We start from the raw sequence: 14,021 nt of genomic DNA, 5'->3' as shown, positions 1-14,021 counted from the left end.
GGTTGGACAGAGCCTTGGGTGACATGGTTTAGTGTGAGGTGTCCCTGCCCATGGCAGGGAGGTTGGAACTAGATCATCTTAAGGTCCTTTCCAACCCTAACTATTCTATGATTCTATGATTCTGTGATTTGGGAGGCCACGTTTACTGGAGGCTGGTGGAGCTGGTGATTAAGAAGGGGAAACGCTGACTTGGTTGGCTTGCCAGGCTGGTCAAAGCAGCTTTAAACTAGATGTGTTGGAGGGAGGCATCGATTCATCCCAACACTCCCAGTCACTTGTCAGCACCTGTAATAAACACTTGGAGCAATGCAGGGCTGTTTCAGAGCTGCTCCAGCCAATGAGCTGGCTTCATTTGGAGCTTGGCTCAGATGCCTCTATACAAACTCCTGCAGTATGGGGAATAAACGAAAGGAATTAGAGATGTCTACACAGCTGCAGGGGTACGATATCGTTGGCATCACAGAAGAGTGGTGGGATGGCTCCTATGACTGGAGTGTTGGAAAGGAAGGTTATAGGCTTTTTAGGGAAGACAGGCCAGGCAGGTGGGGAAGGGGAGTGGCTATTTATGTCAGTGGTAGGCTGGAGTGTACGGAACTCTGGGGACGGATGATGAGTCAAAAGAGACCTTGTGGGTCAGGGTCAAAGGAAGAACACCGATGGGGGGATATTACTGTGGGGATCTGAACTGGGAAGGGGTTCATCCATAGTTTAAAACACGGGTCTAGTAGTTGATACAGCTCACCGCGGTTTAGTACTTTCCTCACTAATGCAAGCTGCATTGCGAAAGGGGTGGGCAGTAAATCTTGACTCAAGTGCATAAGATTGTAACAATTGATAAGGCATAAGAGTTGCTGCATAATTAAAGTCGCATCCCTTAATCTGTCTGAAGTTATAAACACAACTATTTCATTACTAGTATCTACAGCAATGTCATCTACAAATATCAAACCACAAAATGTTCACCAAGTGGGTCCACAGCAGCTGTGTTACCTCCATGCCTCCCCACAGGGCTTCTGCCTCCCACCCGCCCTGAAGATGGTGCCTCTGTTGTTGTCCGCCCTACCTGGACGTCGTGCTGCCAATGGAAGAGCCCGGCTACCCTCAAAATGCAGGGCTGCCAGGAGAAGGAGGAAGAGGATGAAGGGGAAGCGACGGGAGGAGGAGGCTCCCCACAGTGCCCCCATGGTTCTCATCACCTCAACCCTCCACCTGCCTTGCACTTTCCAGGCCACGAGTGCTGACTGGCATTTCCGAAGCCAGACACAGAATAAGGCAGGATACGTATATGTGACGTCACAGAGCCCTTGCGTGTCATGACAGGGATCCTGTGTCACGGGGCACCTCTGTCAGGGCATGGAGGGCCTTGCAGAGGCCTGTGTGCTCACCCTCCATCTGTGCTTTGGGGACACCATCTACACACAGCCAGAGATGCTTGGCAAGGACGCTGTCTCCTGCCTGCCAAGTCATCTGGTGTGTTCTCTGATCTCCTACTGTGGGATGGGTTGACCTCAGCCAGCAGCCCACCACCCACCTGTTCTCAAACTAGAAAAATGGTCAAGACTTACCAGTGCCAGATGCTGTCAGACCCTGGTCACCTTGAAGACCTTTAGAGAAAATGTGTCATTGAACTGCACCTGACTAAAATACTAAAAAGTACATGTTTATTCCTTCTGGCAGACAGACATGAAGAACGTACCCGCGGGAAGTCCCCTACCACCCTCTTGCCACTCCCAGCCTGCAAGCCTTTGGTTGGGGGATGGATGGAGAAGAAGCCTTGATGCTGGTCAAGCACTGCTCAGCAATAGCCAAGGCTGTTGTAGCTCCAAATGCAAGGCAGAGCGGCACAGGGGCCACGAGGAAGAAAAGTAGAGCCACGCTAGCCAGACCCTTTGCATAACAACCCCAAGGATGTCAACACACGCTCAAAGTGCACCTGAGCTGGGATGCCCAAAGTTGTGGGGAGCCTGCAGCGAAGGTTTTGGAGCCCTCAGGATTTAGAGGGCTGCTGGTTGCTGATGCCTTTCCTCTGCACTGTGTTCTGTGTCAGGTCTGGCTCCTGCTCCTTCTGCTCAGACATCCCCATGTCAGCAAGCTAAAATAACACCAAGTATCTCTGCCACTGCCCAAAAGGGAAGAGACAGCCCTAGGTGCGAGGTAGATTACTCCACGTCTGGACCTGTTCAGGGTTTGGTTGGACTGGGTGCTGAGCAACCTGACAAGGGGAAAGATGGCCCTGCCCCTGGCAGCGGGGTTGCTCTAGCCAATCTCTAAAGGTCCCTGCCACACCAAACCACTCTACCCTTCTACGATCCCGAATGTATGACATGCTAATGGTGCTGCCCGTGAGACCTGCACTCCAGGATGCTGCCACTGGAGGGGCTTCATTGCGCAGGGCAGCCATCCAACGAAGAATGCTGGAAAAAACAACTCACTGTTTCCTTTGCTGCCACTTCAATTTCAGCAGGTAACCCAAAGCTACCAGGATTATGGACGCAAGGATGGCCATTGCCACAGCTGCAGTAAACGCATGCGTGCTTTTTGATTCTTCAGCCTGTCCTGCTTCCTCACCACCATGACTAGCACCTGTTGGAGAAGAGACGGTCCCACATATTTCTGTATTCTTCACTGCTGACAATGCCATAGCGTGTTTTGTGTTGGCGAGGCTGAACTCTCACTGAGCTGGGATGCCCAAAGTTGTGGGGAGCCTGCAGCAAAGGTTTTGGAGCCCCAAGGACTTAGAGGGCTGCTGGTTGCTGATGCCTTTCCTCTGTGCTGTGTTCTGTGTCACGTCTGGTTCCTGCTCCTTGTGCTCAGACATCCCCATGTCAGCAAGCTAAAAGAACACCAAACCTCTCTGCCACTGCCCAAAAGGGAAGCTACAGCCCTAGGTGCGGGGTAGGTTACTCCACGTCTGGACCTGTTCAGGGTTTGGTTGGATTGGGCTCCGAGCAAGCTCACAGACATCGAGGAGAGGCAGAAGACTGGTAAATGAACTCTTTGGATCAGAAGAAGAGCAACACCTAACTTCAGAAAGAGGAGGAAGAAGCCCAGGGTCCAAAAAAGACATAACTCATTTTGGTAAGCTAGCAATACAGAAGATAACCGTGTTCTTGAAGGAACTTGGTGCATTATAATACAAAAAAAAACCCTGAGGTGAGACACTCTTGCCCACAGAGACCTTTACTCACGCACATGCGTAGTGAAAGAAAGATGTATTGTGTCTTGAAATAGAGATGAGAACGTGAGAGCCAATGATTCTAGCTACAGACTGTTACGCACATGGAAAACACTGATTTTCACTGTTTGAAGCATACAGAAGGGGCTAGCTTGCAGACTGGAGGTGTGCTAGCTTTGTGGAACTGTCCCCTCACACCCACCTGTGTGCAAATATGAATTAAACACTATCCGTACCCTGTGTCTGAGATGGGCTTATTGCACGCCGGGTGAAGGAGCCCACATTTGGGAAAACCAAGGTAATTTTGAAGGTACTTTTCATGGATACCGCAGGTCTCCATACCTAAGAAAGATGACTGTAAGAGGGCTGCAAGGCACCTGAAGCTCTCATGGCCAGTACTGATGACCTGGCCATCTGGGATTTTGTAGCGCTTCTACAGGGAAGAGCTAGAGGCAGCCGTGTCCATCTCCTGCTCAAAATCCAGGGCAACCTAACAGCTTCTCTTTCATGTGGCACTTAATGTCGCTTTCAGCTGTAGTGGTGAAGCTGTAGCCTCTCTCTCAGGACCTTCATGAGGTATTCTGCCAGGTCACAGCCAGCCAGATGCAGAGGGAGGATGGCATGGGGGTGGACACAAGCTTCCATACACGGGGACAGCGTGGGTAACGCCATCTCCAGAGTCCATCGTAGTAACAGTGGTACAATGAGGAGCGTACAGGGACAACACAGCCTGGATGCCTGTATACATGGCTGAGGTATTGAAGGTCTTGAGTATCACAGAATCATAGAACAGCAGTTTGGATGGGACCTCGAGGATCGTCTGGTCCAAGCTTTCTAGGAAAAGCATGACCTAGAGTAGGTGTCTCAGCAAAGTCCTAAAGTGTCCAGTGCTAGGGAATCCACTGCTTTCGTGGGGAGATTATTCCAGTAGCTGATTGTTCCCAGTGTCTGACTGTTCTCATTAATATGATCTATATCATCTTCTCTCTTTTGGCTTTGGGCTTCAGCGCAGGGTGTTCCTCAGGGGCCACTCTCAGCTTGTGGTAGAAAGCGTGGTGCCAGTGTTCTCCATGTCATCCCAGTTGGTGACGATGCTGCATTCAGTGCATAACTTACTTCATGTTAAAGAAATTTCCCCACCCTAGGTATCCCATAGCAGAGTCTCAGGCTTTAAGTCCAATAAGGCAGTTTGTTTGAGTAGTAGAGTGTTAGAAACAGCTTAAACTGGGTGCCTGTGACAAGGGACCTAGAACACAGAAATCCCTGGCCCTTTACACCCTTAACATTTAGGCACCCACTCTTGACACACTCCTCATGTGCCTTCCACACACTTTTTGGATCCCAAGGTGTCTTTTTCTCTGAGGTCTTTTTCTTCTTTAGCGGATTCTTTCTCTGTCTCCCGATGTTTCTTACCAGGATGGATTGCATCTTCTGCTGCTAGTCGGGGCTTCCTTATCTTCCAGTTTGCACTGGCCTCTGGGCATTCCTTTGCCAACCAGGAAGTTAAAGAGAAGTTCATTTCAAGAGAAGCATCTTGTGGCCTAAGCTCCAGCAGCTTTAGTTATTCGTGCTAAGAAAAACTATTGAGACCAACGTAGGGTGAGAAGAATTCAGATAATTTGATTTACAACAGTCCTCTCATTGTTATCATTAAGCATTCCTGCTAATATGTCCAAGAGAATTGAAGAAGGCTTTGAAGCTGTTTAACCGCCATCCGTAGTCTCACATGTAGTCTACTGCTAGCAACAGGCATAATATAATCAGAGCTAACAAGATTACCACTGGGTGGAACACATGATTATAGATCCCCAAAGCTATTGGTCACCACTATTTGAGTGATTACTAGTATCTACAGTAATGTCATCTCCAACTATCAAACCACAAAGGGTTTCTCACGTGCCAGTAGGATTCCAAACTAGTTTCACAGCATGTAGCTATTTTATTCATTTCCCCTTCTTGGCGAGTTCTTCTATTTCCAGGGCAGTTTCAGTGAGTTTGTGTTCTTTTTCTAGGTTATAATCTCTTTCCCTTGTAGCTGCATCTTTCTTCAATGCACTGCTGGCAGCAGGAAGCAGTTGTTCTCTGCAACACGAAGCACGGGTTTTGGAAAGGAGTCCTCCTGAGTAGGAATGAAAAGGACGGGTGGAAAAACCTCACAACTGAAACAGCCACCTGTCGTGGTTTAAACCCAGTCAGGTAACTTGTTCACTCACTCCCAGTGAGTGGTGCCGAGCTGACAACAATCGAGGTCCGTGTCCCCCCCCCCACCGGGGTTCTCCCCCACTCCCAGAGGAACGGGGAGGAGGATCGAAAGAGTGCAACTCCCACGGGTTGAGACAAGAACAGTCCAGCAACCAGTGTACACAAATCACCACCGCAACTATCAACTACAACAATGATACGGGAAAATAACAAGGGAAGAGAATACGATACCACCGGCCAAGAAGACGACTTCCACCCGGAAGCCCCGTGTCCTTCCGGGTAACTCCCAGTCACCCCAAACCCCGGCCATGACGTGCTGTGGCATGGAATACCTCCCTGGCTAGCCCGAGTCAGGCGCCCCATCTCTGCTTCCTCCCGGCTTCCCCTCCTCCCTGGCAGAGCATGAGCCTCACAAAGTCCTTGGTCAGGGTAAACATCACTTAGCAACAACTGAAAACATTGACTTCACCAACACTGTTCTCAGGCTGGAAGTCAAAACACAGCACTGCACCAGCTAGCACAAAGGAAAAAAAAAAACAAACATGACTGCTACTGCTGAACCCAGGACACCACCCCAGCAGTGGGGGTTGTTCTACCTGGAGAAGGCTCCGGGGAGTACTTACTGTGGCATTTCAGTGTATTAACGGGGGATAATAAGCAAGATGGGAATGATACTTCTTCCCAAGGCCTGTAGTGACAGGGCTAGCGGCAGCAGTTTTAAATGGGAAGAGGGTAGATTTAGATTGGACAGGAGGAGGGCATTTGTTACAACGAGGGTTCTGAGGCGCTGGAGCTGGTTGCCCATGGAAGCTGTAGCTACCCCACGTCTGGCCCTGTTCAAGGTTTGCTTGGATTGGGCGCTGAGCAACCTGACAAGGGGAAAAGATGGCCCTGCCCCTGGCAGAGGGTTGCTCTAGACGATCTCTAAAGGTCCCTGCCACACCAAACCACTCTATGCTTCTACGATCCCGAATGTATGACATGCTAATGGTGCTGCCCGTGAGACCTGCACTCCAGGATGCTGCCACTGGAGGGGCTTCATTGCGCAGGGCAGCCATCCAACGAAGAATGCTGGAAAAAACAACTCACTGTTTCCTTTGCTGCCACTTCAATTTCAGCAGGTAACCCAAAGCTACCAGGATTATGGACGCAAGGATGGCCATTGCCACAGCTGCAGTAAACGCATGCGTGCTTTTTGATTCTTCAGCCTGTCCTGCTTCCTCACCACCATGACTAGCACCTGTTGGAGAAGAGACGGCCCCACATATTTCTGTATTCTTCACTGCTGACAATGCCATAGCGTGTTTTGTGTTGGCGAGGCTGAACTCTCGCTGAGCTGGGATGCCCAAAGTTGTGGGGAGCCTGCAGCAAAGGTTTTGGAGCCCCAAGGACTTAGAGGGCTGCTGGTTGCTGATGCCTTTCCTCTGTGCTGTGTTCTGTGTCACGTCTGGTTCCTGCTCCTTGTGCTCAGACATCCCCATGTCAGCAAGCTAAAAGAACACCAAACCTCTCTGCCACTGCCCAAAAGGGAAGCTACAGCCCTAGGTGCGGGGTAGGTTACTCCACGTCTGGACCTGTTCAGGGTTTGGTTGGATTGGGCTCCGAGCAAGCTCACAGACATCGAGGAGAGGCAGAAGACTGGTAAATGAACTCTTTGGATCAGAAGAAGAGCAACACCTAACTTCAGAAAGAGGAGGAAGAAGCCCAGGGTCCAAAAAAGACATAACTCATTTTGGTAAGCTAGCAATACAGAAGATAACCGTGTTCTTGAAGGAACTTGGTGCATTATAATACAAAAAAAAACCCTGAGGTGAGACACTCTTGCCCACAGAGACCTTTACTCACGCACATGCGTAGTGAAAGAAAGATGTATTGTGTCTTGAAATAGAGATGAGAACGTGAGAGCCAATGATTCTAGCTACAGACTGTTACGCACATGGAAAACACTGATTTTCACTGTTTGAAACATACAGAAGGGGCTAGCTTGCAGACTGGAGGTGTGCTAGCTTTGTGGAACTGTCCCCTCACACCCACCTGTGTGCAAATATGAATTAAACACTATCCGTACCCTGTGTCTCAGATGGGCTTATTGCACACCGGGTGAAGGAGCCCACATTTGGGAAAACCAAGGTAATTTTGAAGGTACTTTTCATGGATACCGCAGGTCTCCATACCTAAGAAAGATGACTGTAAGAGGGCTGCAAGGCACCTGAAGCTCTCATGGCCAGTACTGATGACCTGGCCATCTGGGATTTTGTAGCTCTTCTACAGGGAAGAGCTAGAGGCAGCCGTGTCCATCTCCTGCTCAAAATCCAGGGCAACCCAACAGCTTCTCTTTCATGTGGCACTTAATGTCGCTTTCAGCTGTAGTGGTGAAGCTGTAGCCTCTCTCTCAGGACCTTCATGAGGTATTCTGCCAGGTCACAGCCAGCCAGATGCAGAGGGAGGATGGCATGGGGGTGGACACAAGCTTCCATACACGGGGACAGCGTGGGTAACGCCATCTCCAGAGTCCATCGTAGTAACAGTGGTACAATGAGGAGCGTACAGGGACAACACAGCCTGGATGCCTGTATACATGGCTGAAGTATTGAAGGTCTTGAGTATCACAGAATCATAGAACAGCAGTTTGGATGGGACCTCGAGGATCGTCTGGTCCAAGCTTTCTAGGAAAAGCATGACCTAGAGTAGGTGTCTCAGCAAAGTCCTAAAGTGTCCAGTGCTAGGGAATCCACTGCTTTCGTGGGGAGATTATTCCAGTAGCTGATTGTTCCCAGTGTCTGACTGTTCTCATTAATATAGAGAATATCATCTATTAATCATCTATTATCTAATTAATCATCTAATATCATCTATTAATATAGATCATATCATCTTCTCTCTTTTGGCTTTGGGCTTCAGCGCAGGGTGCTCCTCAGGGGCCACTCTCAGCTTGTGGTAGAAAGCGTGGTGCCAGTGTTCTCCATGTCATCCCAGTTGGTGACGATGCTGCATTCAGTGCATAACTTACTTCATGTTAAAGAAATTTCCCCACCCTAGGTATCCCATAGCAGAGTCTCAGGCTTTAAGTCCAATAAGGCAGTTTGTTTGAGTAGTAGAGTGTTAGAAACAGCTTAAACTGGGTGCCTGTGACAAGGGACCTAGAACACAGAAATCCCTGGCCCTTTACACCCTTAACATTTAGGCACCCACTCTTGACACACTCCTCATGTGCCTTCCACACACTTTTTGGATCCCAAGGTGTCTTTTTCTCTGAGGTCTTTTTCTTCTTTAGCGGATTCTTTCTCTGTCTCCCGATGTTTCTTACCAGGATGGATTGCATCTTCTGCTGCTAGTCGGGGCTTCCTTATCTTCCAGTTTGCACTGGCCTCAGGGCATTCCTTTGCCAACCAGGAAGTTAAAGAGAAGTTCATTTCAAGAGAAGCATCTTGTGGCCTAAGCTCCAGCAGCTTTAGTTATTCGTGCTAAGAAAAACTATTGAGACCAACGTAGGGTGAGAAGAATTCAGATAATTTGATTTACAACAGTCCTCTCATTGTTATCATTAAGCATTCCTGCTAATATGTCCAAGAGAATTGAAGAAGGCTTTGAAGCTGTTTAACCGCCATCCGTAGTCTCACATGTAGTCTACTGCTAGCAACAGGCATAATATAATCAGAGCTAACAAGATTACCACTGGGTGGAACACATGATTATAGATCCCCAAAGCTATTGGTCACCACTATTTGAGTGATTACTAGTATCTACAGTAATGTCATCTCCAACTATCAAACCACAAAGGGTTTCTCACGTGCCAGTAGGATTCCAAACTAGTTTCACAGCATGTAGCTATTTTATTCATTTCCCCTTCTTGGCGAGTTCTTCTATTTCCAGGGCAGTTTCAGTGAGTTTGTGTTCTTTTTCTAGGTTATAATCTCTTTCCCTTGTAGCTGCATCTTTCTTCAATGCACTGCTGGCAGCAGGAAGCAGTTGTTCTCTGCAACACGAAGCACGGGTTTTGGAAAGGAGTCCTCCTGAGTAGGAATGAAAAGGACGGGTGGAAAAACCTCACAACTGAAACAGCCACCTGTCGTGGTTTAAACCCAGTCAGGTAACTTGTTCACTCACTCCCAGTGAGTGGTGCCGAGCTGACAACAATCGAGGTCCGTGTCCCCCCCCCCACCGGGGTTCTCCCCCACTCCCAGAGGAACGGGGAGGAGGATCGAAAGAGTGCAACTCCCACGGGTTGAGACAAGAACAGTCCAGCAACCAGTGTACACAAATCACCACCGCAACTATCAACTACAACAATGATACGGGAAAATAACAAGGGAAGAGAATACGATACCACCGGCCAAGAAGACGACTTCCACCCGGAAGCCCCGTGTCCTTCCGGGTAACTCCCAGTCACCCCAAACCCCGGCCATGACGTGCTGTGGCATGGAATACCTCCCTGGCTAGCCCGAGTCAGGCGCCCCATCTCTGCTTCCTCCCGGCTTCCCCTCCTCCCTGGCAGAGCATGAGCCTCACAAAGTCCTTGGTCAGGGTAAACATCACTTAGCAACAACTGAAAACATTGACTTCACCAACACTGTTCTCAGGCTGGAAGTCAAAACACAGCACTGCACCAGCTAGCACAAAGGAAAAAAAAAAACAAACATGACTGCTACTGCTGAACCCAGGACACCACCCCAGCAGTGGGGGTTGTTCTACCTGGAGAAGGCTCCGGGGAGTACTTACTGTGGCATTTCAGTGTATTAACGGGGGATAATAAGCAAGATGGGAATGATACTTCTTCCCAAGGCCTGTAGTGACAGGGCTAGCGGCAGCAGTTTTAAATGGGAAGAGGGTAGATTTAGATGGGACAGGAGGAGGGCATTTGTTACAACGAGGGTTCTGAGGCGCTGGAGCTGGTTGCCCATGGAAGCTGTAGCTACCCCACGTCTGGCCCTGTTCAAGGTTTGCTTGGATTGGGCGCTGAGCAACCTGACAAGGGGAAAAGATGGCCCTGCCCCTGGCAGAGGGTTGCTCTAGACGATCTCTAAAGGTCCCTGCCACACCAAACCACTCTATGCTTCTACGATCCCGAATGTATGACATGCTAATGGTGCTGCCCGTGAGACCTGCACTCCAGGATGCTGCCACTGGAGGGGCTTCATTGCGCAGGGCAGCCATCCAACGAAGAATGCTGGAAAAAACAACTCACTGTTTCCTTTGCTGCCACTTCAATTTCAGCAGGTAACCCAAAGCTACCAGGATTATGGACGCAAGGATGGCCATTGCCACAGCTGCAGTAAACGCATGCGTGCTTTTTGATTCTTCAGCCTGTCCTGCTTCCTCACCACCATGACTAGCACCTGTTGGAGAAGAGACGGCCCCACATATTTCTGTATTCTTCACTGCTGACAATGCCATAGCGTGTTTTGTGTTGGCGAGGCTGAACTCTCGCTGAGCTGGGATGCCCAAAGTTGTGGGGAGCCTGCAGCAAAGGTTTTGGAGCCCCAAGGACTTAGAGGGCTGCTGGTTGCTGATGCCTTTCCTCTGTGCTGTGTTCTGTGTCACGTCTGGTTCCTGCTCCTTGTGCTCAGACATCCCCATGTCAGCAAGCTAAAAGAACACCAAACCTCTCTGCCACTGCCCAAAAGGGAAGCTACAGCCCTAGGTGCGGGGTAGGTTACTCCACGTCTGGACCTGTTCAGGGTTTGGTTGGATTGGGCTCCGAGCAAGCTCACAGACATCGAGGAGAGGCAGAAGACTGGTAAATGAACTCTTTGGATCAGAAGAAGAGCAACACCTAACTTCAGAAAGAGGAGGAAGAAGCCCAGGGTCCAAAAAAGACATAACTCATTTTGGTAAGCTAGCAATACAGAAGATAACCGTGTTCTTGAAGGAACTTGGTGCATTATAATACAAAAAAAAACCCTGAGGTGAGACACTCTTGCCCACAGAGACCTTTACTCACGCACATGCGTAGTGAAAGAAAGATGTATTGTGTCTTGAAATAGAGATGAGAACGTGAGAGCCAATGATTCTAGCTACAGACTGTTACGCACATGGAAAACACTGATTTTCACTGTTTGAAACATACAGAAGGGGCTAGCTTGCAGACTGGAGGTGTGCTAGCTTTGTGGAACTGTCCCCTCACACCCACCTGTGTGCAAATATGAATTAAACACTATCCGTACCCTGTGTCTCAGATGGGCTTATTGCACACCGGGTGAAGGAGCCCACATTTGGGAAAACCAAGGTAATTTTGAAGGTACTTTTCATGGATACCGCAGGTCTCCATACCTAAGAAAGATGACTGTAAGAGGGCTGCAAGGCACCTGAAGCTCTCATGGCCAGTACTGATGACCTGGCCATCTGGGATTTTGTAGCTCTTCTACAGGGAAGAGCTAGAGGCAGCCGTGTCCATCTCCTGCTCAAAATCCAGGGCAACCCAACAGCTTCTCTTTCATGTGGCACTTAATGTCGCTTTCAGCTGTAGTGGTGAAGCTGTAGCCTCTCTCTCAGGACCTTCATGAGGTATTCTGCCAGGTCACAGCCAGCCAGATGCAGAGGGAGGATGGCATGGGGGTGGACACAAGCTTCCATACACGGGGACAGCGTGGGTAACGCCATCTCCAGAGTCCATCGTAGTAACAGTGGTACAATGAGGAGCGTACAGGGACAACACAGCCTGGATGCCTGTATACATGGCTGAAGTATTGAAGGTCTTGAGTATCACAGAATCATAGAACAGCAGTTTGGATGGGACCTCGAGGATCGTCTGGTCCAAGCTTTCTAGGAAAAGCATGACCTAGAGTAGGTGTCTCAGCAAAGTCCTAAAGTGTCCAGTGCTAGGGAATCCACTGCTTTCGTGGGGAGATTATTCCAGTAGCTGATTGTTCCCAGTGTCTGACTGTTCTCATTAATATAGAGAATATCATCTATTAATCATCTATTATCTAATTAATCATCTAATATCATCTATTAATATAGATCATATCATCTTCTCTCTTTTGGCTTTGGGCTTCAGCGCAGGGTGCTCCTCAGGGGCCACTCTCAGCTTGTGGTAGAAAGCGTGGTGCCAGTGTTCTCCATGTCATCCCAGTTGGTGACGATGCTGCATTCAGTGCATAACTTACTTCATGTTAAAGAAATTTCCCCACCCTAGGTATCCCATAGCAGAGTCTCAGGCTTTAAGTCCAATAAGGCAGTTTGTTTGAGTAGTAGAGTGTTAGAAACAGCTTAAACTGGGTGCCTGTGACAAGGGACCTAGAACACAGAAATCCCTGGCCCTTTACACCCTTAACATTTAGGCACCCACTCTTGACACACTCCTCATGTGCCTTCCACACACTTTTTGGATCCCAAGGTGTCTTTTTCTCTGAGGTCTTTTTCTTCTTTAGCGGATTCTTTCTCTGTCTCCAGATGTTTCTTACCAGGATGGATTGCATCTTCTGCTGCTAGTCGGGGCTTCCTTATCTTCCAGTTTGCACCGGCCTCAGGGCATTCCTTTGCCAACCAGGAAGTTAAAGAGAAGTTCATTTCAAGAGAAGCATCTTGTGGCCTAAGCTCCAGCAGCTTTAGTTATTCGTGCTAAGAAAAACTATTGAGACCAACGTAGGGTGAGAAGAATTCAGATAATTTGATTTACAACAGTCCTCTCATTGTTATTATTAAGCATTCCTGCTAATATGTCCAAGAGAATTGAAGAAGGCTTTGAAGCTGTTTAACCGCCATCCGTAGTCTCACATGTAGTCTACTGCTAGCAACAGGCATAATATAATCAGAGCTAACAAGACTACCACTGGGTGGAACACATGATTATAGATCCCCCAAGCTATTGGTCACCACTATTTGAGTGATTACTAGTATCTACAGTAATGTCATCTCCAACTATCAAACCACAAAGGGTTTCTCACGTGCCAGTAGGATTCCAAACTAGTTTCACAGCATGTAGCTGTTTTATTCATTTCCCCTTCTTGGCGAGTTCTTCTATTTCCAGGGCAGTTTCAGTGAGTTTGTGTTCTTTTTCTAGGTTATAATCTCTTTCCCTTGTAGCTGCATCTTTCTTCAATGCACTGCTGGCAGCAGGAAGCAGTTGTTCTCTGCAACATGAAGCACGGGTTTTGGAAAGGAGTCCTCCTGAGTAGGAATGAAAAGGACGGGTGGAAAAACCTCACAACTGAAACAGCCACCTGTCGTGGTTTAAACCCAGTCAGGTAACTTGTTCACTCACTCCCAGTGAGTGGTGCCGAGCTGACAACAATCGAGGTCCGTGTCCCCCCCCCACCGGGGTTCTCCCCCACTCCCAGAGGAACGGGGAGGAGGATCGAAAGAGTGCAACTCCCACGGGTTGAGACAAGAACAGTCCAGCAACCAGTGTACACAAATCACCACCGCAACTATCAACTACAACAATGATAAGGGAAAATAACAAGGGAAGAGAATACGATACCACCGGCCAAGAAGACGAGTTCCACCCGGAAGCCCTGTGTCCTTCCGGGTAACTTCCAGTCACCCCAAACCCCGGCCATGACGTGCTGTGGCATGGAATACCTCCCTGGCTAGCCCGAGTCAGGCGCCCCATCTCTGCTTCCTCCCGGCTTCCCCTCCTCCCTGGCAGAGCATGAGCCTCACAAAGTCCTTGGTCAGGGTAAACATCACTTAGCAACAACTG

General features: G+C 48.9%; 3 pseudogenes; all 3 read right to left on the bottom strand.

Annotated features, from left to right (window-relative positions):
* Positions 1-3,401: 3,401 nt before the first annotated feature.
* On the bottom strand, positions 3,402-4,659 carry LOC133279173 (actin, cytoplasmic 1-like; annotated as a pseudogene).
* Positions 4,660-7,453: 2,794 nt separating this feature from the next.
* Positions 7,454-10,954, bottom strand: LOC133279178 (actin-like; annotated as a pseudogene).
* A 595-nt stretch (positions 10,955-11,549) lies between these two features.
* Positions 11,550-12,886, bottom strand: LOC133279177 (actin, cytoplasmic 1-like; annotated as a pseudogene).
* Positions 12,887-14,021: the final 1,135 nt, after the last annotated feature.

The sequence above is a fragment of the Pezoporus flaviventris genome, unplaced genomic scaffold (genome assembly GCF_033815535.1).
Source record: "Pezoporus flaviventris isolate CSIRO_AGI_PZ_B2104156 unplaced genomic scaffold, CSIRO_AGI_Pfla_v1 ptg000072l, whole genome shotgun sequence".
NCBI lineage: Eukaryota > Metazoa > Chordata > Aves > Psittaciformes > Psittacidae > Pezoporus > Pezoporus flaviventris.
The sequence above is the reverse complement of the archived record's forward strand: the minus strand, read 5'-3'. Positions and strand labels throughout refer to the sequence as shown.